This window comes from Marmota marmota, unplaced genomic scaffold (genome assembly GCF_001458135.2).
Source record: "Marmota marmota marmota unplaced genomic scaffold, marMar, whole genome shotgun sequence".
In the NCBI taxonomy this organism is placed as follows: domain Eukaryota; kingdom Metazoa; phylum Chordata; class Mammalia; order Rodentia; family Sciuridae; genus Marmota; species Marmota marmota.
Window position 1 is genome coordinate 1,748,143 of NW_026000208.1, and position 26,403 is coordinate 1,774,545.

Here is a 26,403-nt window from a genome sequence, read left to right on the forward strand (position 1 = left end):
TGTTATAGGGAGACAGAAATTTGCAATTTGAGATAATTAAGTTGTATTACTTAAAATGTAAAAAGGACACTTTGTAAATTACACACTAAAATTTATATTTCAATATTCCTAACCATATCAATAGTGATGTATTTAAATTATGGAGACAAATAAATTGTCTTTAAGTTAAATAGTTAAGGAATACCCTAATATCTCCTTCTTGTTTGTTATGGAGAAAAAATTCATTTTTATTTTATTTTTTCTTTCGGTTACACACTCACATTTTTACATAATGGCATATTAGTGACTGTTGTATTCTGCTACCTTTCCTATCCCCTACTATCCCCCCTCCCCTCCCCTCCCATCTTCCCTCTCTACCTCATCTGCTGTGAAAAAATTCATTTTTAAAAGGAGTGAGTAAGATGGGGTGATTTTGCTGCTAAGATTTTTAATAGGTAGTGAGTGAATTACCCATATTGATGGTAGGAAACTAATTCCTTGTGTACTGCTATTAGAGATTTGTGTTAACTACATAAAGAATGGTAAGTTGATTGTAATTATGCTTTCTTAATTTTACTTATTTATTTTTTATGTGGTGCTGAGGATCGAACCCAGTGCCTCATATGTGCTAGTCGAGCACTGTACAACTGAGCCCAACCCTTGATTGTAATTATTTTTCTATTGAATTTTTTCTAGTGTTGATTGTACATATGTCTTCTGTTCTATCCTTTCAATTATGTACTTGCAAGTGCACCCAAGGAAAAGGAACCATCAAAGTGACTATCCCTACTAAAGGTAGTTTCTAGGATTTATTACCACTAGCTATCCACTAAGGAAGTGGCGAAATCTTAAATTGATTAAGAAACTCATAACAGATGCAATATTGGTTTTTGATGCTATTTTTCAGAGTTGGTAAATTTTAAAGCAATTTTGTTTTATTAACAAGCATTAAGTTAAGACAGTGTGTATAACATGATAGGTACTTTTGGTCTTAGAAGTATATGGGTGATATGAAAACAAGTTTTCTGACCATCTGTTTTTTAAACCAACATATTTATAATGCAATTCTTTTTATTATAATGCAGTTCTTTTTATTTTATAGCTAAATATTTCATGTTTGCATAGGACTTCTGGTATGGATATTTGCCTCTTATTTAGATTTTGAGTGATAGGTTTTCTATTTTCTAATGCTATTCCCTTAACTAGAAATGGCTTTTTTGCAAGTTATAGATGAATTTCAAGATTTCTGTTTTCTGAAAGATGTTTACTTCTTTTCTTAAAATACTTTTTTTAGTTGTTAGTGGACACAATGCATTTGTTTTATTTATTTATTTTTATGTGACGCTGAGGATCAGACCCAGTGCCTTACATGTGCTAGGTGAGTGCTCTACCGCTGAGCTACAACCCCAGCTCTGTAATATGCTTACTTCTGATAGTTATTTTGGATTGTGAGAATACTACTCATTTTTGCCTGAAGTTTCTTGGACTTTTCAAGACCCCTATTTGTAGGTTATATACTAGAAGATGACTTGGGACATAATATTTTCATATACTTGAGTGGATTTAGATAAATATATCAATATTTTGCTTTATACTGCCAGATCTATGCTTCTTTAGAGTTCCATTAGGGACATATATTGACATCAGTCTTCAAACATCCTTGTTAATAAATACTTATAAATCATTGCCAGATATGGTGGTGCATGCCTGTGGACTTCAAGTTCTAGGCCAGCTGCAGTAACTTAGCCACATGCTGTCTCAGCAAAAACAAAACAGTGGGGCTGATAATGAGGATAGAGTTCAATGATAGAGCACCCCTGGCTTCAATTCAAAACAAAAACAAAGAAATCATCCTACATTCTGATATTCAAGTGAATTTATGTCACATCTGAAATAAGTAGACAATAATTTTCTGATATCCTGATTTGCATGGTTACTAATGACTCCATAGATTAAAGTTGTATATAATGTTTGATAAGTTTTTTCATAGTGGTTTGAATATTAGTTTGAAATAGAATTCTGGGGTATTACTTTTAACTGCTGTGTTAAAGTTGGTTATGTAGTGTTTATGGTATAATATATTCATAGGTCATTTGAATTGCTCCTTAAAGAGTTTTGAGAGTTACCTTGGGAACCCTCTACTTTCTTTCTTTTTTTTTTTTAAGAGAGAGAGAGAGAGATTTTTTTTTAACATTTATTTTTCAGTTTTCGGTGGACACAACATCTTTATTTTATTTGTATGTGGTGCTGAGGATCGAACCCAGCGCCCAGCACATGCCAGGCAAGCGCGTTACCGCTTGAGCCACATCCCCAGCCCGAGAACCCTCTACTTTCTTAACCTCATTAGTTCATTTTTTACATCATGTCAGATTTTAGAAGTCAGAAGTGTATGCATTGGGGATTTGGTTTGTTAGAGGTTATTCCTTATAATACACTATTAAGATGGGAACTGATTTATGTACAATATGATAATAGTGTTATTTGGAATTTTCACAATCATCTTTTGGTATTTTTATTATTTTTAGTCATACATGTCAATGAGTATACTTTGAACATCTTGTTTCAAAGATTAGAAAATATAGTGCCAGGTGTAGTGGCTCATGCCTATAATCCCAAAAGCTTGGGAGCTCAAGCAGGAGGACTGCAACTTCAAAGCCAGCCTCAGCAACAGTGAGGTGCTAAGCAACTCACTGACACACTGTCTCTAAATAAAATACAAAAAAGGTCTGTGTATGTGGCTCAGTGGTTGAGTGCCCTTGAATTCAATCCCTGGCACCTCCCACCACCCCCCAAAAAGAAAACAATACGCTGTTGTTAGTATGTTAACCTCAACTATTATCTTTATTGAATTTCAACAAGCAGTAGGTTACAGCCATTACTTATATAATGGGTGAAAATTTAAAGTGCTTGTTATCTATTTGATCTTACTGTCTTACTCATAATTGCATATTAGTTCCCTTGGTCCTGTTTGTACACATAATCTCAGTATGTGAATATTCTGAAATAAAGCAAGGCATATTATCATGATTATTTAATTTTTTTGTGGTAGGAGAATGAAATCTGAGTCTCATGTGTTATTTGTATGTTGAAACTTTTTCAGGCTTTTATGATATCCTTTTGTCAACTTAGTTGATAACTGAAGGGAAGAGAGGATTTGGCTACTGAATTTTGGGAAGAATTTGGTCACTGAATTTCATGGTGTGTCATCAGTGTGGATCCTACTCAGTGATTGGATCTGAAATTGACACTGAAAACCACATTAGCTGCACTTAAGACAGAAACATAAACCCTTCAAGGTAATATAACCTTATCAGTAGAAGTAAGAGTATATTGTGAGGCCTTGGCTAGGTTCATGATGACACAGGACCTTGTCTGAATATGATGATTTCAAGATTTGAGCTTAAATTGACACTCTGAAATCTAGTCAGTGTGCCTCACTAGACTTTACAGAGCACATTATTCTTGAAAAAAATCTTGGCTTTTTGTAAAAACTTAGAACATATAGATATGCCTTTTCTAGTATAGAACTTTGCCATTTCTTCAAATGTCTTTTATTTTCATTGATATTCTGAGGTAATTCTTTTTTTCTGAACTTTGTATGTTGTTGAAAGCTAAAGGGAAACATCTTGGATCACAGAAGATAGCAGGCACCTGGTGAGATGGAAGTAAGGATGTGTACAAATGAAACTATCAACTATTGAAAACAAAGAGTACTAAAGTCCTAGGGTTCTAAATGATGTCCAGGAATGAAAGAATAATATTGTCGAGCATATATTGTGGATCACAGTAAGTATATTAAAAGGCTTCACATGGATCCTGTTGGTGTTTTAGGATAATTTGTGTGTTTTTCTTCTTTGGTGGCCTGTGATTGATCCTCATGTCCAAACACCATTATAAAATAGTTGTATAAGAAAAATTTTAGTGAATGAATGAAGAATGACTGCTAAAATGTTTGTTAGAAAATGAATGTTTAGATATTTTATGGTTACTTCCTTATAGTGAAATATCTGTGGTAAGAAGTCATGCCTGCCTGATATCTAATATCCTAAAATTAATTAGTATTACCAGCCCTAGTTTTTTTTCTTTAATATTTGTTCTGGTTTTGGGTGAACACAGTAACCCCCATTCTATTTTTATGTGGTACTGAGGATCAAACCCAGTGCCTCATGTGTTCTAGGCAAGCACTGTACCTCTGAGCCACAACCCCAGCCCAACCAGCCCTAGTTTTGTACAGTGCCTTGTCATAATATTTTAGTGTTTTCTTGGGAATTTTTATGTTTTTGGGTTAAAAAATGGAAATCAAGCATTTTAAAGTGTATAGGAGGAGTCGTCTTATCATTTATCATGGAATACAGTTGAAGCCATGGGGTACCACCAGCTCATCCACTGGGTGGCCTGTCACAGAATTGGGTCCCATTCCCCAGTACAAAGGGCTAGCCATTGAAAATTTTGGGTGCTGTTCCAAAGCAAATTGTTTATAATCCTCAGTGAAGGTGAAATATTTTCAGGGAATCAGTGACATTGATAGTCAAGACACATTGGTTTATAAGAAATCTTCCCACTGGAGTCTGTATGGATTAGGACGATTGATTGCAAAGGGGTCTGGCTATGAGTATCATAGAGATCAATTATGGCCCTAAAACTACTGAGTTCTTAAAAAGATAGAGGAAAGATACTGACTAAGTTACCTGTCCTCTGGGGAGAAGTTAGTTAAAGATTGTTGTGTTGAAATAGCAGGTATGGGACAACAGTGTCTTGTTCTAAGCCCAGTCAAAAAGGGTCAGTGGGATGGGTTGTTCTCCTCTCTTGGAGGAAAGGGTCTGTGCATTGCAAGAAATCACAGGCATAGGTGGATTTGGCAGTCTTTAGCAACTTTTTAGCTCTGCTTGACAATAGCAGGCAAGTATATTAGGACATTTCTGGGAGTAGGATGAAGCTAAGAATGAACTAAGATCAGTAGTGTAGGAGGCATATTGAACAAAAATGGTTTTAGTCCACAAGGAAGATAGCAGAGGCAAAGAACTATGAAGTTAACAAGGAAGATGTCCAGAACTGGGAAGATGAGAAGCCATGGGGCCTCTGAGTCCATGAGGGATCTATTTACCTGTCATCCTTTTGAAAAGTAACTTTAGGTCCATTATGGGCTCACAACTACAAGTAGGCTTCAAGAATCTTGATTTTTGAAGCACCGAGTTCTAGGGCTTCATCTGGGTGTGTGGTGAATCTAGCTAGCAAATCTCAGGCACCTTCTCCACTGTGAGGTTAGGGAGGAAAAGAGTAAAATAGCTCTTTTATCAGGGATCTGCTGGGAATCCTTATTTCCAAGTCTGGGCTTATAAAGAGGGAATATCTCTTTGACCTCATCCTTCACTTTCTCATCCATAGGTGTGTATTGCCTGTTAACTTTCTTTCTTTTTTAAAAATTATTTATTTTTTAGTTTTTGGTGGAAACAATTATCTTTATTTTTATGTGATGCTGAGGATTGAACACAGTGCCTTGTGTATGATAGGCAAGCACTCTACTAATAAGCCACAACCCCAGCCCTGTTAACTCTATTATTTTTATTTATTTATTTATTTACTTATTTATTGTGGTGCTGGGGATTAAAGCCAGGCCCTTGTCTGTTAACTTTCTTATAGAGGTTATATATTGGATTAGGCCAGCCCTTATAAGTATAGCATCTCAAAAGGACCTAATCTGAAGGTGAGTTTTTGGAGCTAATCAACCCATGTAAGGGCTGTAGGAAGAAGCTCCAACCATGGTAACGAGGTTTCTTGGCAAAGATTTCTCAGAGTACAGTTTATGGTAAGATTAGCCCACTCTGCTTCTCCTGAATAATATCTCTGGTAAGAATGGTGGAAATATTTAATTCTTAGGATCTTTATCATCTGCTGAGTAATCTGAGAGATGAAGGAGGATCCATTGTCTCTTTGGAGAGATCAAATTAGCTTAAACCTGGGGATGGTCTCCTTTAGTAAGGATTTTATACTTCAGGGATCAATTTGTCTTCACAGGAAAGAATTTTACTCATTTTTGTGAAGTTGTCTATAAAAACCAGTAGAAATTTATAGCCTTTGGAAGTGCGTAGATGAGTGAAATTTGGTTTCTGGTCTTCTGCTGGGCATGTGCCTTGGCATTGCATGGGCTGAAGTAGGAGGTGAAGCCTAGTTCCCTGAGGGTTATTTTGGTTGCAAAGGTGGCATGACCATCAAACTCATATGTTCTAAAGAGAGTTCTTTGCCTGTGAATAATCTCTTACATATTTGGTAGAGACTTTCTTGGCACAAATGGCAAGTATCATATAAGCCTTTTATAAACTTCTATTGGATGGACTAAGGAATGTAGATTAGTTTACTCTGTACCATTCTTTTTAAAAAAATTTTTATAGTTGTAAATGGATAAAATGCCTTTATTTTATTTTTATGTGGTGCTGACGATCAAACCCAGTGCCTCATGCATGCTAAGCAAGTGCTCTACCACTGTGCTACAGCCCCAGCCCTCTGTACCATTCTTCATGGTTCAGGTGTTAGATAATTTCCTGTGACATCCAATTTTTCCCCCTCTTGGGTATATTGGGATGTGGACAGCTTTTCACAGAGGATAGAGATGAGGACTTCTATAATGGTACTCTTCTAGATGGTCATGCATGAACTTTTATTGCCCTGTGCTTCCTCATGATTTTTGTTCTCATGTTCCTGATGCTTCCTTGGGCAAGTGCACTATACTAACTCTCAAAGTCTTATGTTTTGGGGTCCATATTTGATTAGGTAATTTTAAAGTCAAGTAGCCCCATTCTTTCCAAATAACTACATGGGTGTGAACCACCCAAAATAAGTGTCTATAATTTGAGTACATGATGACCCTTTGGCCTTTTTCTAGCTCCAAAACCCTGGTGAAAGCTTTCAATCCGCCTATTGGTTTGAGTTTCCTGGAAGAATTTGCCTCTGCCTCAGTGGTATCTTTGAAGGAGGAACAAAATTGTATAGCTTCCATCTCTGATACCCTCCTATACAAATCTACTTCCATTAGAGAACTAGACTATGTCCAAATCAGCTAACATGTGGAGCCCTGTAAATCATTTTGGCTCATGCATATTAGGTCACTTATTACAAGAATGAAAAGACACTTGGTCCCCCAGAATACACAACAGGATAGTTGGATTTAAAGAAGTCCATCTCTATAAAGTGATGTCAAGTTTCTAAAAGGATTGACTGATACTTGAGTAACCTGACATCTGTAAGCCAGTGGGGCTCTTTGATTTTCTAATAAGCTATGAATTTGATGTGTGGTATATGTCTTCTGTGAAAGTCACGAGGTAATTTTTTAAAAATGTTTTGTTTATATACGACAGCGGATTGCATTACAATTCTTATTACACACATAGAGCACAATTTTTCATATCTCCAGTTGTATACACAGTATATTCACACCAATTCGTGACTTCATACCTGTACTTTGAATAATAATGATCATCACATTCCACCCTCATTAATAACCCCATGCTAGAGTTCCTCTATTCCTCCCATGCTTCCACTCCCTATCCTATGAATCAGCTTCCTTATATCAAAGAAAACATTCGGCATTTGGTTTTTTGGGGATTGGCTAACTTCACTTACATTATCTTCTGTAACTCCATCCATTTACCTGCAAATGCCATGATTTTATTCTCTTTTATTGCTAAGTAATATTCCATTGTGTATATATGTGGTGCTGAAGATCAAACCCATGGCCTCATGCATGCAAGGCAAGCACTCTACCACAGCACCAGCCCCTGTTCACAGGTTTGATGTGAATGTTTTTTATATTCTAATATAAATAGAACCATGTGATTTCTCCTTTGTATCTCCTCAGTGGTGTTATAATCCTGCTGGAGTTATGGTGAAGGAACATCAGTTGCCACTATGGGAAATTAACAATTTGTCAGATGAGTCCCGTCTTCATATTGCAGCATGCCCTATTGCAACTTTCTGCTTGAGAGTCTGATTCGGGATACTTATGTCCCTCCAGGTATAGTTTAAAGAGACATTTAACCTTTGTAATTCCTCAGTAAGCCTTTCAGGATCAACTGAGAATCTTCCCAGGTCTTCCTTTACCTGTCTGAGATTTTGAATGGTTAATGGAATATGGTTAATGAAACATTGAGCTGTTAGCCCTTCAACCTCTTATAGATGACAGGTCCTGGAGATTGAGGGGTCCTGACTAAAGTGGTCAGGAATATCTAAGACCTGATTGTACTTTTCCCAGTTATGAGTGACGGGCTCTACTGTGGTAGTTAAAGGCATCTTAGAGTGGGTCACTTATGGCTCTTATTTCTCATATTGGGCTATGGATGGGAATGTAGAATTTCAAGAAAATCATAATCGTTGGGTTCATTTACAGAGGTCTTCACTCACTGTCTCTCAAGGCCATGAAATCCTGAACATATGGAACTTCTTTTGACATTCCTTGGTTGCAGCAGAAAAAGCATGGTATTAGCGTTAATGTTTCCAAGTTCAGGCCATGTTTGTTTATCTCCTCTCTATTTTATGGCCAAGTTTCTAGGCAAAATAAAATTAGCTTTTTTTTTGAATGCTTGAGGGTCAGATTTATGTTAATTTTTTAAGATGCTGCACCTGAGCGGTGAGTCTTGATGTATGGACATCTGGGTAGCCATCTGGAAAAGAAAGACAAAAGAGTATGTGAGAGGTGTCCTTTATTCTAGGCATATGATCTACTGGATGAGCCATCCCTCACCCTGGGGAGTTATGACATTAGATGCTTTTACTGGGTATTTGCAGTTTTTTCTTGGGTCATCCAGGCCCAGAGATCAGTTTTCTTTGTCCTTTCCATTGAGAAATTTGGGAATCTATAAAATTTATTGTCTGTCTGTGAGTGGACTATAAGGAGTGGTTCCTAGGAGGCATAATGACCAGCAGGGGTGGATCCCAGATTTCTTTCCCCATATCTACCCTTGCCTCATATCTACCTGTCTGCCTACTGTAACACTTCTACAGTTGAAATAAACAGTTCCTGTAATCACACATTAATGTCTTCTAGGAGATATATATCCAAAGTAGTAGCATGGGGTCTATTATTTCCATAATAAAAGTTGGCCAGTTTACCATAACACTTTTGTATCAGAGATGTTAGAAGTTGACTGAGAACTCCTTCAGAATTGTTTTATTGAACTTTTGCTTCATCTCTTTGAACTGCTTTGTTTTTGTTTTGACATCTACCTTTCTCCTTTCATACTATTGATTTATACTTAATCTGGAATATTTTTGGGGTTTTAATTTATATGCTTTGCCCTCAAATTCATTGATAATAAGTTATTGGGGGAGAACAGACAGTTGTTGGTACTGTATCCGTCTGTGGTGACATTTGAATATTCCTATTTCAGTTTATAGGACAATTTGCTTATGGAAGTTGATTATAAAACACTAGATTCAGAATTGAGCATGGTGATACACACCTGTAATCCCAGGTACTCAGGAGGCCAAAGCAGGAGGATTATGAATTCAAGGCCAGCCTCAGCAATTTGGCAGGACCCTATCTCAAAATAAAAAGAAAAAATGGTCAGGATATTGTTCAGTGATAAAGCACCCATGTATTCTCTCTCCAGTACTGGGGTTGTAATGTTGGGAGAAGAGAAAGTGAACTTAGTTATACAAAACAAAAGATCTCAATCTTAAGGTACATTGTTTTGTGTGTGCATATTTGTGTCAGTATGTCTCTCTGCCTGTATGCCTGCTGATTTTTTTTTGTTTCTTACTATTGTCCCCTTAATTCTGCATCAGTCTATTACATTGTTTTCATATCCTTTGCCAAGTAAAGGCAATCATTTTACCAGATAAGAGGACTGTCTATGCATAGAGATACTTTCTATATGTTAAATTTTTTTTGATTTTTTTTTTTTTTGTGCTAGGGTTTGAACATGGGATCTATTAAATGCTACTATGCATTATAGCCCTGGCCTATACAACCCCAGTCCCATTCTTTTTATTTCTTTTTAAAGTTAGATTTTAAGAGAGACTTTGGTAAAGACCTTGGCTGGATTTATGATGAGCTATGTTTACTGAGCATGATGAAGTGAAGCTCAATATGTTTACTCTGAGGTCCAGCCTAAGTGTCATTTTTAAGGATTTAGGACAGAAATATTCTGAATGTAAGTTTTTAAAATGTAAATTTCACAAGGTTTTTCTTATCAATACTTTCTGGTAAAGGAGAATGGACTGGACTGGTAGATTTTTTTTTTTTTTTTTTGCAGTTCAGTAGACAAAAGTGGTTATATTAGTATAGTTTTTTTTGTAGAGTGCTTCTATATTCATAGTCTTGATAAATTTCAAATTTCTCTTTTCCATTATGTGTTTCAAGTGATAAATTGAGGAGAATAAGGACTTGGAAGGTACTATGTATCCCTACCCCCTTACTAGCATCACTTAGGTTCAAACGTCTGTGAACATTTCATAAGCATTTTTCTAGTAACTGTGAAGTAGTTTCTATATTTACCAGTTGAATAGAAAATTGATGGTTTATTATGTATAGTTTATGATAAAGTTAATTTATAGCTTTTGCACATGCTTAAGGTATATACAGAGTCAATTTGGGGTTTGAACTTAAGGTCTTGGACATGTGACCAAGGGCTAACTGAGCTGTATCCTCAGCGATCTGGTTCTACTTTTAATGTCTTTTTCTGTATCTTGGCAGTATGGAATCTTAGAAGTTTGGACTGTGATGTAGTTAAGGGAATGAAATTGGTATTTTGTTGGTGATGCTGGTCACACAAGATAAAGATTTGCTAAATATTAATTTCTTGAGTTATGTATTTTATCTCATTGTATCCTTTTATATTTACTTGTTTTATGATATTGGGTGCTGAACCCAGGTAGACATTATTTTGTGTACTACTTGCATACTTTAATTATACTGATGCTTGAATTGTTTGATTATTGGCCATTAGATGATCTTTCAACTAATTCCTGCATCCTTTTGGAGAGGATTTCCTGAGGATTAAACTCCAAGTTGCTTTCGCACTGAGCTACATCCCCAGCCCTTTTCCTTTTTTTTTTTTTAACAGAGTTTTGCTAAGTCTCAAAGGTTGTTCTCCTTTCTTAGCCTCCTGAGTAGCTGGAATTATAGCCATGCACTGGCATGTTAATATTTACCTTTTATTGTAGGAGTGATACATTGTTTGTTACCTGTAGTTGACAATGTAGGATAAGGTAATTAAATAGTTAATTTAGAAAAAACCTGTTTAAAAATCTAGCACAGATGGTTGTAGATATTAAGACTCTATCCTCAAATAGTCATCTCAATTGCTAGAGTCTACATGAGTTTTATGTATGTATATAAATATATGTATACTAATGAACAATATCAGTATAAATATTGTAACTGTATAAAAATTAGGGTGTCAAAAAGTTATTTGGGGTATGGAGAAATGAACATTCATTTAAAAGTAAGGTAAACAAGGATTTTTTTCTGGATTTTTCTTTTATTGAGCCATTTTTCCAGTTTTGCATATTCAACTTTGATTTATCATAGTATTTTTGATCTTGACTAATAGCAATATATTGGGTCAATTGAGAAAGTTGAGCTACCGTTCCACTTGATGGAAGTAAAAGTGTTCTGTTGAGTGAGAAAGGAAAGGAACAAGTGTAGGATCTGTTGAGGTGTAGTGTATATATGTGTAGGTTCTTTGAACTTGTAATATTTGATGCAATTGAGAGTGGACACTGTAGTCTTTGTTGTATAAGCTTCATCCAAATAACTTTATTTGGTTGGTAGTTCTTCTGTACAGATGACCTGAAGAAAATTCTCCACAAATAAGAATCTGTGGAAGAGATGAACAATTTGTTTTTGTGGTTTGGGGATAGTTTCTTCAACCTGATGATGATTTTCATCTCTGCCAGGGAATTTCCAGTCCAGCTAATTTACAGTAGAATAATTTGGCAAAGAGTAATAGAAGGCAAGAATTAGTAATAGATTGTTGAGTGCATTGATGGATGGGGGAAAGGAAATATAGAATCTAAGTATACAGAGGTTGGAGCATGTCCTTAAATTGTTATAAAGGTAGATATGTAAATTTAGAGTAATATTAGGATGTTTCACTTTTTGGCATTGAAAGAACTTATATTTGTATTTTGTAACAGTGATGCAGTTGAGAAGTCAGTCATCATTTACATGGCAATATTTGTTTTTCTTCAGAGGGTGAGTCTCAGCCCCCTTTTCTGTGCCCTCTTTTGAGGTGACTATATAAGGGAGTGTCTTAACATTACTGTGACTAGCAAGATTTGCTGATCAAGTATCTGTATTGGAATGGGTAAAGGGCATTTCTAGACAGCTTTGATTAAATTGGAGCTTTTCAAAATTTAATGTGCATATGAATTACTTGGAGGAGAGCTTATTAAAACAGTTTTCTGGGTCCCAGTTTTGGAATTTCTGCTTTTCATTAGGTATAGATGTGAAATTAGATTTTTAATAAGTTGGCAGATGGTATTGTTCCTAGGCACAACACTTAGAGAACAATGGGGTGGTTGTGTTCAGGATGGAGTTTTCATTTTCTGAATGTGCTTTTATATGACTTAATTAATTAATTAATTAATTAATTTTTTGTCTTTGTTGATTTTTTTTTTACATTCAGTCTCCTGGTGATCTTATGATATGTCTTCTATGCTTAAAGCAATAGACATTTGTTTATCTGACTGCAAGAATAGCTATGCATAAATCCCTGGACAAAAATAATTAAAGGGAAAAAGGTAGAAAGAATAAAAGTTGTCATTAGTGTGTACCCAGAGACAGTGTGTTGATGTAGGTCAGTGTTAGAGTGGCTGCCTAATAGGTGCAAAGCCCTGGGTTTGATCCCAAACACTTCCAAACAAATGTAAACACAGTGATATTAACTCTATGAAAACTGACATAACATTTGATTGCTTTAACATAATATTTAATATGACTTAATTTATATAGATGTGGACAATGCAATGTAAGGTATTCTTATAGCATGTTTGTAATTGAGGAAATGATAAATGGAGTTTGAAAGTTGTCCTAACTAATTTGAAGATGAAAGCTTTTTATTGTTTTCCTAAAAATAAATCAGCTGTTCAAATGCTAGATTAAAATTAGATTAACTTTGAATCCACCACAATTCTAAATCCAGTTTAATTAAACACACTTCACAAAAAAAAGACTTTCACCCATAATTTTTTGGTTAAAAAAATTTCAGAAATCAATAAATTTACAAGAAATATTAAATTTTCCTACCATATTATATACTTTTATTTATTTAGCGCACTCATCATATAATAGTGGCTTTAAATTTTTTCAATGTATTTTTAATTTTTTCTAAAAATATTATCATACAGTAATTGTACACATTTATGAAGATTCAGTAAGAAAATTTGAAAACATGAATATAGGATATAATTATCATATCAGAGTAATTAGTGGTTTTTTTTTTTTCTTTTTTGGTATTAGGAGTTGAAACCAGGGCCACTGAGATACACTCCGATCCCTTATTTGTTTTTCAGACATGGTCCAGCTAAGTTGCCAGGCTGGCCTTGAGTTTGGTATCTTTGTGCCTCAACCTCCTGATTAGCTGGATTGTAAGCATGTGCTAATATATCTGGCAGAATAATTAGCATTTCTGTCTCCAGTATTTATAATTTCTTTGTTTTGGAGGCGTTTGAAATATTTTCTTCAAGTTCTTTATTATAAAATATATATTAAACTTGTTAACTATAGTTACTGTCTTAGCTTTACATTGCTGTGACAAAAATACCTGACAAAAACAACCTAGCAGAGTGAAATTTTATTTTGGCTCACAAGTCCAAAGGTTCAGTTTGTCTTTGGCTGAGTCCACTGCTTTGATCCCCAAGATGAGGTGGAGTATCACGACCAGAATGCCCCCAGAAGAAAACTGCTCAGCTTATGCAGCCATCAGGAAATAGAAAAGGAGAAGATGGAAGGGGGAACACAGTGAAGATGAAAACTTCCAAGCCACACCCCCAGTGACTCCCCTCTTCTAGCTATACCCCATCTGCTTACAGTTATTATCCAGTCAGTCCATTCAAACTAAGGGGGATTGATTTGGATTACAGGTCTCCCAATCTAATCGTTTCACCTCTTATTATTCCTGCAGGGACACAGGAGTTTTGGGGGACACCTCATATCCATACTATAACAGTAAGCCTACTGGGCTGTAGAACACTATCTCTTCCCATCCATGTTGACATAAATCACATGATTTTACCTTTTTTTATGAATGTAAAAAAGTATACACACACAGAGTCATGTACACACCACATTTTCTTCATCTAACTTCTGATGGACGACTCATTTGATTGCATATGTTGGATCTTCTGAATAGTACTAGAATGATCATGAGAATATAGGAGTCTCTTTGATGCAGTGATTTTATTTCCTTTGGATCTGACTTCATTAGTATCTTCTAATGGTAGTTCTCTATGAGAATAGTGTTACAATAGTCTGTTTTCTTAGAAACTTTGTAAAATTAGTCACTACAGAGATTAGAAGTTGTAAATAATATGGATATATTCAGATCAAGATTAGAAGTTGTAAATAATATGGATATATTCAGGACAAGTCAGTTATTTCCCATAATAACGACAGCTGAATAATATATCCAAACTTGAAACAAAGAAACTTACTTACTTTTACATTGACTTGAATTGAATAAATTCGTCCCTTTTCTGAGAATAAGTTACTGCAATTATTTTGTAGGTTGATCTTGTAATTTGTGGTTAACTTATGTATTAGGTAAAACTCTCTTTAATGAACTTGCCTAGACACTGAATTCAAATTATATAGACCAATTAGGCATTTTATCTGCCAAGTGTCTTGTGGCCCAGAGTGCTATTGGAACAAAAATAACAAATGCATCCATTAGAAATTGTTGAAGTCATAATGACACTTTCATATAAGCCTTGTTATTTAATTTGTGTGAGATGATTACATGGCAAAATTTAGAAATGTAGTTTGAAGAGGTTGTAGACTTTTCTTTACTTTATGAGGAAAATGAAAACATTAAGGAATCACCAGAGGACATAGTGTCCTTTTTTTCCTGCCCTCTGTCACAAAGGGCTGACACAATTGGTATAATTAATTTTACCAATTAATTAATTTTTGTTTCATTGGTATACTCTATCAAAATTATTGATAGAATTAATACATGAATGAATAGTAGGTGTAAGAATTTTGCCCTCTAGTGAAATGAAGGCCAAGTTTGCCCTTCAGCTTTACCCTGTTTTATCCTATTCTTTGTTAGGGGTTAGGTCAAGAATCAGGTCTTTTTTATTGTACCATGATGCTAGAATAAAAAAAGTGGGGAAAATTGCATGGTTTTTAAGTTGCCTATTTCATCAATTAAAAAGGTATGCTTCCAGATTTCTAGTTGGGTTTTTTTTTGAAATGGAAATAATCTCTTAAGGTGTTGTCCATTTTATTGGGTGTCTCAAATTCCTTAAAGTTTTTCTCACTGGAGAATAAATCTATAGGATGTTGTATAACATGGGTTCATTTGAAGTTTTCCATTGTGAAAGATCTTAATTAGATATATCAAGGGGGCATTGCTATTGGAAAGCATATGGCAGAGTTTATGTGTTAGTGGGTAAGAATAATTAATTGACCATATAAAAATGAATGAAAATGCATATGTAATTCTGTGACCTGAAAACTATATAATATGAACATGATTACATTTTAGTATAAATAAATTAAAAATTTATTCCTAAAATGGGAAAAAAATTGAGGATAATGTCATTATAGATTTATTAATACATATTTCTTAAAATGAGTTTATTCTATTTCACTGTTAATTCTGAAGAGCTGAGGCAAAAAGATGGATACAAATAAGGATTTCCTTAGAAATTTTATGCATTGCAGATACTGTTCATGCTCCATTATATGACTGTTCTGGTACTGCTTCTATAGCTGAAGGCTGAAGGCTTTGTCATCTAAACCAATTTACTTTTTTTTAACCCAATTCCCTTGCTTCCAGAGGTTCTTCAATATATCTTTCGGGTGTGGCAGTTGTAAAAACATGATGGAACTCATTCTTTTTTTTTTTTTTATAAATCTGAAGTTGGCCTTTTTAAAAGTGTTAAAGAAGACACAAATGACGTCAGTTGAAAATATTTAGAGCATATTATACAACAATAAAAATGGAAACTTCCCATTGTTAGGCACTGGGCAAAAGATATTTTATAATTTTTTATTGGTTCATGTTAACTATAATGAGGGGATCGATTATGCTGTACATGCACAACACAAAATTTGGTCTATTTATTCTCCTGGGTTCATAAAATTTGTTGCATACCTTTAATTGTATTCTTCTACACCTTAGGCAAACAAAAAAGCCAAAAGTATTTGTTTTTCCTTACAATGATCTTTGCAATTAAAACCTTACATATGTAATACTTGCAGGCATATACAGCAAATATATTCTTTTTTCCCTCTTGTTAGTATTGTAAAACATTTCTAAATCTTCAAATTTTATTATTTTTTTAGGAAATAATAAGCTTATGAGTCTAGGGAAATACTTGGGAGAATTGTGGTGGCATAATAGTATTTCAGTGCAGATATAATAATTGAATGACTAATGTGTATGAGTTTCTTGTATTCTACAAGAGTCAGAATGAAATTAATCATGTATTACTTTTCATTCTTTTTATTTGTATTGTTTTAATCTTTCCTGAAATCTAATTAGAGGAACACAAGCACATTGATTGTTAATGAGTTTATTAGGATGTTTTAAAAATGGTTTCTTGGATAAAATAGCTGTTTTCCTAGGGGAAATTTCCAAAAACACATTTGGTAAATATAGTCTTAAATGTTTTAGTATGGAATAAATTTTATGTTCATTTTTTTCAGTGTTTTAAGAGTAATAAAGAAGGAGATTAAAAATGCTTTATATATTAATTAGAAGCATTTTTAAAGTACATTTGAGAATTCACTCTATGCAGCATCTCAATGTAACTGTTTTCTGACATTTTCTTGGTTAAATATAGAGATTGTTAGCCATGAGTTTGAACTATATAGAAAGATGACTAAAGAAAAGACTACCTTTGAATGATGTAAATTGAATTCCTTTGATTAGACTTTGGTATTAAGAATTTAGTATTCTTTTTCCAGGAATACTACATGCACAGAACTGTTAAATGCAGAACTCTATTTATCTGCTTATTTATTTATTTATTTATTTATTAGTTGTTGATGGACCTTTATTTTATTTCCTTACTTATATGTAGTGCTGGGGATCAAACCCAGTGCCTCACACATATGAGGCAAGTGCTCTACTGCTGAGCTATAACTCCTGTCCCATGAGCTACAACTCCAGCCCCTGGAATTTTGTTAAGGCTGCTATATGTGTAGAACTCATGGGTATATCTATGTTTTGCAAATGTCTCACTGTTAAATGTCTATGATATGAGCTTTCCTTTTCATGATGAAGTTGCAGAAGAGATCAACCTTTATGAACACTAACATTGACAACCAGGTGGGCTTTGTATGACAGAGGTATGTGTATGCCACTCAAAACTGTTAGGGAATATTTCTAATAAGAAACATGTCTGATATTTTGCATTTGAGGAATGATTATGATTCTGTTTATTGCTTAGAGGGATTGCTAAACTACTTTAAATTTAGCAAATTTAAGATATGGATTTAGTATATAAGGATGGAGTTTTAGCAGCTGGGCCTATGTTCAGAGATGGTTTTAATATGACTTCCTTGTGAAAAGATTGAAAGAGTCATTGGATCATTGCCCTCAATTTTTAGATTTTGGTATATGATAGGAAATGTTCTTATAGTATATGTAGCATATATAACTATATATCTACCTGTTATGGATATGAGTGATACACACATATATTCATGTCATATATACATGGTATATATGCAAGTTTTGGTTTACATTTTTTTTTGTTTTCAGTTGTTATGTACATGTTCACATGTTGTTTACATTTGTAGATGTGGAGAATTTTCTGTCACATTTTGTGAATATATTTTGCATAAAATAAATAGGATAAATAAAAAAAATAAAATAAATTATAGGACAGAAAGTGTTTTTTTGTTAATTGAAATGCAATTAACAAAATGCAAAAACCCAAGCCTCTATTTAGTAGAATTTTTACACAGATATGTATATATAGTTAGTACGTTTTAAAACATGTTTCAAGAAATGTATGACTTCTGAAATCCTTCTTGCAAATAATCAATCCATATTTCTGTGTTACGAATCATTATTTGTGATTAGAGTCATTTTGTAAAATGATTCATTACCTTTGCTCTTAACTTTTTTTTGCCTTTTTGTCTGTGAGGAGGCATGAACACACTGTGTTGAGCTAGAATTAACTAAATGTCAGAATCACATCTGTGTGTTCATGTGTGTGCACGCATGAATGTGTAGTATGTGGATGTGAGAGTATATACAAAAAGTATACATTTATATGTTTTGAACATTTTCCCACAGAATGGCATTGCTGATGCATGTACATTTTGGAAAATAACCTTTTTAAATTAATACAGCCATGTAATTTTGTACATATTAAAATTTATTGTTGGAAGGTATGTGGAAAGGATGGATTTTTTTATGATCACAGTTTCATGTACATGTACAATCCTTTTGCTTACTTCTGTTTTTGTTTTGGTAGAGATGGTGAACATTTATATATTGCAACCATTACTTTGTTAAACTGTTTAACTAGTTGAAATATAAATAATTATAAATGATTTTAACAGCATTAGGTGGTTAGCTTTGGGGGTGTTTATTAAATATCTGTAATAGTTGCTTTATAATATTTCAGCTTTTTTAGTTAGATGCATGTGAGTTGATTAGAATTAGAAAAAGAAGAAATATTTTTCTTTTAATGGTAAAGTATTATTTTTACCTTTTGGAAAAACGTGAATATATTTCTGTGATTGTACAAATTACTTGTACATTACATTGACAAAAGCTTCTGTGCTTGCATGTTATTAGTGCATATATTGTCATGTTAGAGAAGATAGTGGTATTTTACCACATTTACAAGTAAAATTAGATTATCATTCCAGGGTGTCCATTTAATGTAAATACAATGTGTCTATGTAACAGATAAGTAGACATATCTTATTTTGCTAAACTTACGTTCGTGATGCAATTCTTTCTTTTTACGTGTTTTATAGAATGTCTAAATTATGTGGTTCTTTTTTTTACTACATGGCAAAAAAACCACAACTTTATAAATAATGGGGAAATATTTTTTTTTTATTTCAAACATGTATTTCTAGCGTCTCACAAGTATAAATTTTGTAAATCCATAAAATTAGTAGTGCTATGGTCATTTTTGGTTAATGTGGCAGTTAAATTGGTTATTCATAAGTAGCTCTTAGAGCTAGAAAAATTTATCATATATTAATATAGATGTTAGAAGGAGAAGATAAGAAAATAGGAAGACACTATGCAATTAACTCCATTTCCATGGAAGTCTACAGTTTGCCATGTATGAATTGCATATTTAAAAATACTCAGATGAAATAACAGTTAAATCCAGTCGTCTTTTCTGGATGTTCCAAGCTTCCTTATATCTTTTTTTCCCCTTTGCTGTCAACATTCAAGATATAAATGATTAAAGAGAGTTTGTACTACCTCTTGGAACTATACAATGTTCTGTATGTGTTCCCTTGGTTGCATGACAATATTCAAGACAACTTTGTAAATAATGGTAAAGCCAAAATTTTAATTTTCAACATCTAGTTGTCCTTCTAGATGTATAGAGTCTCACAAAGTATAATTTTGTAAATAAGTCATTGTAAAATTTCATGATTTGATTGTTTTTTTGAAATTTTTTGCCAATGAAATACATAAAGTTGTGGGTTTTATTAAATATCTGTTTATTGAGTTATGGGAAGGAAAAGGTTAAAATATGTGTATTTTAAGCTTTTGAGTTTCCATCAAAAGAAAAAAAATACATTTTAACCATAGTTATTTGCTTGTATTATATACTTAAAACTTAATAAGTTTGTAGTTGTATTTGCTACATTTTAATAGTATTTTTATAATCATTGTAGAAAATGCCTTTTATAAGAAAAATTTCCTTCTACCTCTTCGACTTAATATAGTATTATATGTTTTTGGACTGCATGACAAAATTCAAGACAACTTTGTAAATACCAGTTACCCTTGTCATTTGAAAATAACTAGTTTTGCCAGGTGCTCTGGGTCTCAAGAAAGTATAAATTTGTAAATATTTCATTGTAAAACTCCATAGTTAAATTGATTGCTGTAAATGCTTTTACAGTCCATTGGTTAATTAATATAAAGACAAACATTTTGCTGTTTTGTGAGAGAGCAATAGTTAAATTGTCTGTATCTCCTCACTGATCAGGATCATTGCTGTTTGTGTGCATTATATATTTAAACAATTACCCTGGCATACAGTTTGACCTCAGGTACCAAGTAGAAGATATGAGAAGGAAATTCCCATTTTAAAAAAGAGACAGAGAGTTAAAAAGATTGGTACAATTATTGTTACCTGGCTATATTTTATTCTCTGCGAATTTACTTGCATGTACATGCATTTAAAATCATGTTTTAGTTAAATAGTTGGGATATTTCTCATTCCAGCTTTTCTCATTTGTTTGTTTAATGATTTATATTTTATTTTACTTTAATTTTTATATTTTTGCTTGGGATTGTTCCGAGAGACTCATGAATGATATAGGCTTGTGCTCTGCCACTACGCTATATCCCCAGGCCTTTTTATTTTACAAATGATGAAACTTTTATTTTTTAAGCTTGAACATATTTCTAGAATCCAATTTATTATTATTTCTAATTATAATTTTATAGTAATACTAAGCTCTATTACTTTGAATTCCAAATCTGTTTCCATGTTTGTATATCCCTGTGAGAACAAAACAACAATAATTATGAATAGTTTGGTTTTTCTGATATTATTTTTGAAATTTTCTTGTGACCTATATATAATTCATGTATGTGATAATCAAAGACAAGTCATGTGTTACCTGTTACATAAAGAAGGATTTTTTTAAATAAAAATTCTGGTGTTGATCAAAGTATAAATCCTCATTTTTTGAATAGAATTTGGTATACATCATCAAATTCTGTGGGTATAAAATATTTTAAATGTAATAATTGGCTATTGGAATAGCCAATTCCAAATGTTGGAATACTTAAACATTTGCTAGGAGGAAAGTATTATGTGTTTACTTTAAAAACATAATGTAAACAACTGAAATATCAACCAGTGAAAGAAAGATTGTATTTATTATAGCTTACTCAACATCAATGTAACTTTTGCACAGAAATATTTCAATATTGATGTAGGTTTTGAAGTATTTTGAGTTGAACAGATATTGAATAATTGTTTGTTATAGATTTGAATGCTTATGCCTCTTTGTCCTAGCTGAAGTATTAATGGTTAACTATAAAATATTTATAAACATTTTGGAAATGAGATTTTTATAGTGAGGTAATATTTCCTATTGTTAAAATGTTATTTTATAATTCTGTTGGCATTTTTATATATGAGTTAAAATTCAAAAGATGCATCCACAGTTGTAAATTGCTACGTGAAAAAAATCTAAAATGAATATGTCTAATGGAAATAGAAAAATTGTCTGGAAGAATAAGGTAAAAACTTACCAGTCCTCTGTAGAGAGATGAGAATAGAAGGAGTGTTTCTTTTACCTTCTTTTGGTTTTTATAAAGGTATTAAAATATGAACAACTAAACAAGAAAGAAGTGTTAAGGAGACAGTTTGTACGTATTTTCATTCTTGCAACTCACCATCGTTGGAGCATTTGGTTGTCATATCCAGCTTTGTCTTCCCAGAGGCCTTTGTGAATGATTTTTTTCAATGATTTTATGAAGAGTATGCAATTTAAGAGAATAAATAGTATTGGATTATCCAAGAAAAGAAGGAAGAAGATGGAATTATAGGTAGGTGCCAAGCAGTTGTATTTTGATAAACAAATGAGTAAAAAATAGAACTAAAAATTCTATAAAGTGAGTAAATTTTAATAACAAGATCATATTTACAGGGACTAATTAGAGATATTGTAGAGATGTTGCATTTGATGTAAAAGCATGTAACCACATGCTTTACCACTGAACCTTGTTTCTAGCCTCCTTATTTAATTTTGATTTGAATGAAGAATGGATTGTTTGTTTGCTTGTTTTTTCCTTTGGTTCATTGTGCTGAAAGATTTCAAATAAGATTTTAGTATTTTATAGATCACACAAAATTAGCAGGGGAAATATTTGAATATTTTTGGCATTTGTGCTAACCATGTTGGCTAAAATAGAAAGTGTTTTTTGCAATTGTGTTTGCTGATTGAATATGCCTGATCAACATGATGTTATCCTGATTTGTATGTTCTTATGCTTGGTTCATATCTCTCCATTGCTCATTGAATGTTTTATTTTTCAGGTATTCACAATGAGAGATATATTGAAGGTAACTTGAGTACAGCTGATGAAATCATCAGGAATATCTTCCTTTGGAGTCCTTAATTTTTACATCTTAACTGCAAAGCATAGGTAAGAAGATTCTGGTGCCATTTTCAGGTGAGACATTAACTAAGCTCAGGAAACTAGTTCTGATATACACACCAACCTGTGGAATTTTTTTTTTCATTCTGATTTGTTACACATGATGGCAGAATGCAATTCATTTCATATTATAAATATAGAGCACAATTTTTCAAGAAACTGGGTGTACACAAAGTATTTTCACACCATTCATGTCTTATACAAGTACTTAGGGTAATGATGTCCATCTCATTCCCCCATCTTTCCTACCCCTTTGCCCCTCCTTTCCCCTCCTTCCCCATTGCCCTATCCCTCCATTCCTCCCATGCTCCCCACTCCCCCCAGTTGCTATTATGCATCTGCATCTTCATATCAAAGAAAATATTCAGCCTTTGTTTTGGGGGGATTGGCTTGCTTCACTTAGCATTATATTCTCCAACTTCATCAATTTACCTGCAAATGCTGTGATTTTATTCTCTTTAAATGCTGAGTAATGTTCCATTGTGTATATATGCCAAAGTTTCCCTATCTATTTATCTAGTGAAGGGCATCTAGGTTGGATCCCTAATTTAGCTATTGTGAATTGTGCAGCTATAAACATTGATATGGCTGAGTCCTTTGGGTATAAACCGAGAGAAGTGGGATAGCTGGGTCAAATGGTGGTTCCATTCCCAGTTTTCCAAGGAATATTCATACTGCTTTCCGGATTGGCTGCACCAATTTGCAGTCCCACCAGCAATGTATGAGTGCACCTTTCTCCCCACATCCTCACCAACACTTATTGTTGTTTGCATTCTTAATAGCTACCATTCTCACTGGAGTGAGATGAAATTTCAGAGTAGTTTTGATTTGCATTTCTCTAATTGCTAGAGATGTTGAACATTTTTCATATATTTGTTGATTAATTGTATATCTTCTTCTAAGAAATGTCTGTTCATTTCCTTGGCCCATTTATTGATTGGGTTATTTGTGTTTTTGGTGTTAAGGCTTTTGATTTCTTTATATATCCTGGAGATTAGTAAATCTATCTTATGTGCAAGTGGTAAAGATTTGCTCCCATTCTGTAGGCTCTCTATTCACCCCACTGATTGTTCCTTTTGCTGAGAAGAAGTTTTTTAGTTTGAATCCATTCCATTTGTTAATTCTTGGGTTTAATTTTTGCACTACAGGAATTTTATTAAGAAAGTAGGGCCTAATCCGACATGATGATGAGTTTTGGGCCTACTTTTTCTTCCATTAGGTTCAAGGTCTCTGGTTTAATTCCTGTGTCCTTGATCCACTTTGAGTTGAGTTTGTGCATGGTGAGAAATAGAGGTTTAATTTCATTTTGTTAAATGTGGACTTCAGTTTTCTCAGCAAGATTTGTTGAAGAGACTATCTTTTCTCCAGTGTACATTTTTGGCACCTTTGTCTAATGTAAGATAATTGTAATTATATAGGTTAGTCTCTGTGTCCTCTGTTCTGTACCATTTGTCTACAAGTCTATTTTGGTGCCAATAGTATGCTATTTTAGTTACTATTGCTCTGTAGTATAGTTTTAGGTCTGGAATAGTAATGCCACCTGCTTCATTCTTTTTGCTAAGGATTGCTTTGCCTACTCTGGGTCTCTTATTTTTCCAGATGAATTTCATGATTGCTTTTTCTATTTCTATAAGGAATGCCATTGGGATTTTGATTGGTAAATAGATTTGTCTTTTTTTATTTTTTGCAGTTTGGGGGGATAGAACTCAGGGCTTTATGTATTTTAGGAAAAACAATCTGCCACTGATTACTTCACCAGCCCCTGAATTAGTTGATCAAAAGGTAGTAAAGGTGTTATGTGTGTGCACACAGTGTGCCATTTGTTTATTTTACTTATTAGCAACCATGACAACATAACTAATTCCATAAAGTAAGTGACCAAATGTTTAATTAAGAAATTGAGCTGGGCGTGGTAGCTCATGCCTATAATCCCAGTGGCTTGGGAGATGGAGGCAGGAGGATCCTGAGTTCAAAGCCATCCTCAGCAATTCGGTGAGGCACTAAGCAACTCAGTGAGACCCTGTCTCCATAAAATACAAAATAGGGCTAGAGATGTGGCTCAGTGGTTGAGTGCTCCGGAGTTCAATCCCTGCTACCCCAAAACAAAAATTAAAACAAAACAAAAACAACATAACAAAAATTAAAACAAAACAAAAACAACATAACTAATTCCATAAAGTAACAACAACAAAAAGAAATTGATAATATATTTGCTTTTGCAAATAACAGTACTATGACAAAAAGATAATTTTATGGAAACCAGCATAATTGCTAACTGAAGTAGTGAATCATGACTTATGTTAAAGTTAACTCAGCTGTAGGGTTGATTAACAAGACAGTACTTGTAACTGTTAACTGACATTTCTAAAAATATTAAACATGAATATCCACTTACCCTACTACCTTAGCAGTTCTTCAGAGTGATATGCTTAAATTGTTTTGTTTTTCTTGTTAACAGATGATAGTTTCAAGAAAGAATACTTCTGTCATCCTTGGTTTTAATCCTGTGAATGATATGTACTAGCAATGAAAGATCTGTTGGAGTAATTTAATTCATGTGTTCTTCACTCCTATCTCTCACTTGGCGGTATGACTATAAGGGCCACTGACTGCCCATTTGGTGGGGAATGGGGTGCTTTAGTGATATAAGTTTATTTATATAGCCTGTTTTTCCTAAGTTTAATGGCTCTTTGATGTTACTAGTTTGCAGTAGCATGTGTTGAGGTTGAATATCCTGAAACAGTTTTATATGGTGTCAACTATTGTGTTGTGGGTCAACCCTTTTTTAACAACGTTCACATGATTTTTATGTTATGTTCTCTTTATAGCTCCATCAAAGCCTCTCTCTCATTTTTTTTAACAGAAATATTTTTTTGAGGGGTGGGAATCAAGGATTGAATTCAGAGGCACTCAACCACTGAGCCACATCATCAGCCCTATTTTGTATTTTATTTAGGACAAGGTCTCACTGAGTTGCTTAGTGCCTCACTTTTTGTTGAGGCTGGCTTTGAACTGGTGATCCTCCTGTCTCAGCTTCCTGAGCCACTGGGATTACAGGCATTTGCCACTGTGTCCCGCATCCTCTTTATTTTTCATATTGTTATTTTTTCCTGATATTTGATTAGACATTGTTATTTTTTTGTGTGTATAAACACATGTATAGACCATGTACCTTTTCTTTATAATATTCTGTATATAAATGATAACATTGAGATTTAAGCAGCCAAATAGACAGTGTGAGCATCATATCATATGCAGAGGATCAGTTAATATTAATAAGTTACAAAAAGAAGGCTAATATCTGATCTCCTTATTGTTATAAATTCCAGTAGGAATTTTTGATAATAGAATGAATGTTGCACTTTATAGTCCTTGCTGATGATACTAAGTTTGCTCCTAAACTTTTCCCATTTTTCTATTTGTCCTTTCAGGGAATTACTGGAAAGAAATGCATGCCATTGTTTTTACCACCTTCTTCCTCAAAACTAAAATATGTTCTGCATAATGAATGAAGACTTTATACTTAATGTGTGTTGCAATGGACACTCCTTGCTCATCAGAAGAACTGAACTCAGAAAACTTGTTTTTGAAAAGAGACCTAAAATATAGCCCAGAAAATTCTAATACTTAGTTGTATTAATTGTCTTTATTGTTGCTGTTGGACTTTATCTCAGGAAGTGCAATGGAAGAAACATTTGTGTCCAGAGAAGTTTTCCATAAGTATAAAGTGCATGCATTTATAATTATCACTTATGACAGGATAAATTTGAACATGACTTTAAAATATTAAAGAATGCAGAATCTTGTGAAGCAGGGTTTTTTTTGGTACTGAGAAATGACCCCGTGGTGCTTTACCACTAGGCTTCATCCC

At 33.6% G+C, this 26,403-nt stretch overlaps 1 long non-coding RNA gene and 2 other non-coding genes across 3 annotated transcripts; all 3 read left to right on the forward strand.

Annotated features, from left to right (window-relative positions):
* Nucleotides 1–1,380: 1,380 nt before the first annotated feature.
* Nucleotides 1,381–26,156, forward strand: LOC107159948. The gene is made up of 7 exons (XR_001505806.2): nt 1,381–3,275; nt 3,591–3,765; nt 7,832–7,987; nt 21,690–21,920; nt 22,411–22,520; nt 24,991–25,119; nt 25,964–26,156. It is a non-coding gene; the product is annotated as an uncharacterized LOC107159948 (long non-coding RNA).
* LOC125612829 lies at nt 3,327–3,400 on the forward strand. Its single transcript, XR_007343308.1, has one exon. It is a non-coding gene; the product is annotated as a small nucleolar RNA SNORD107 (small nucleolar RNA).
* On the forward strand, nt 10,012–10,078 carry LOC125612828. Its single transcript, XR_007343307.1, has one exon. It is a non-coding gene; the product is annotated as a small nucleolar RNA SNORD64 (small nucleolar RNA).
* Nucleotides 26,157–26,403: the final 247 nt, after the last annotated feature.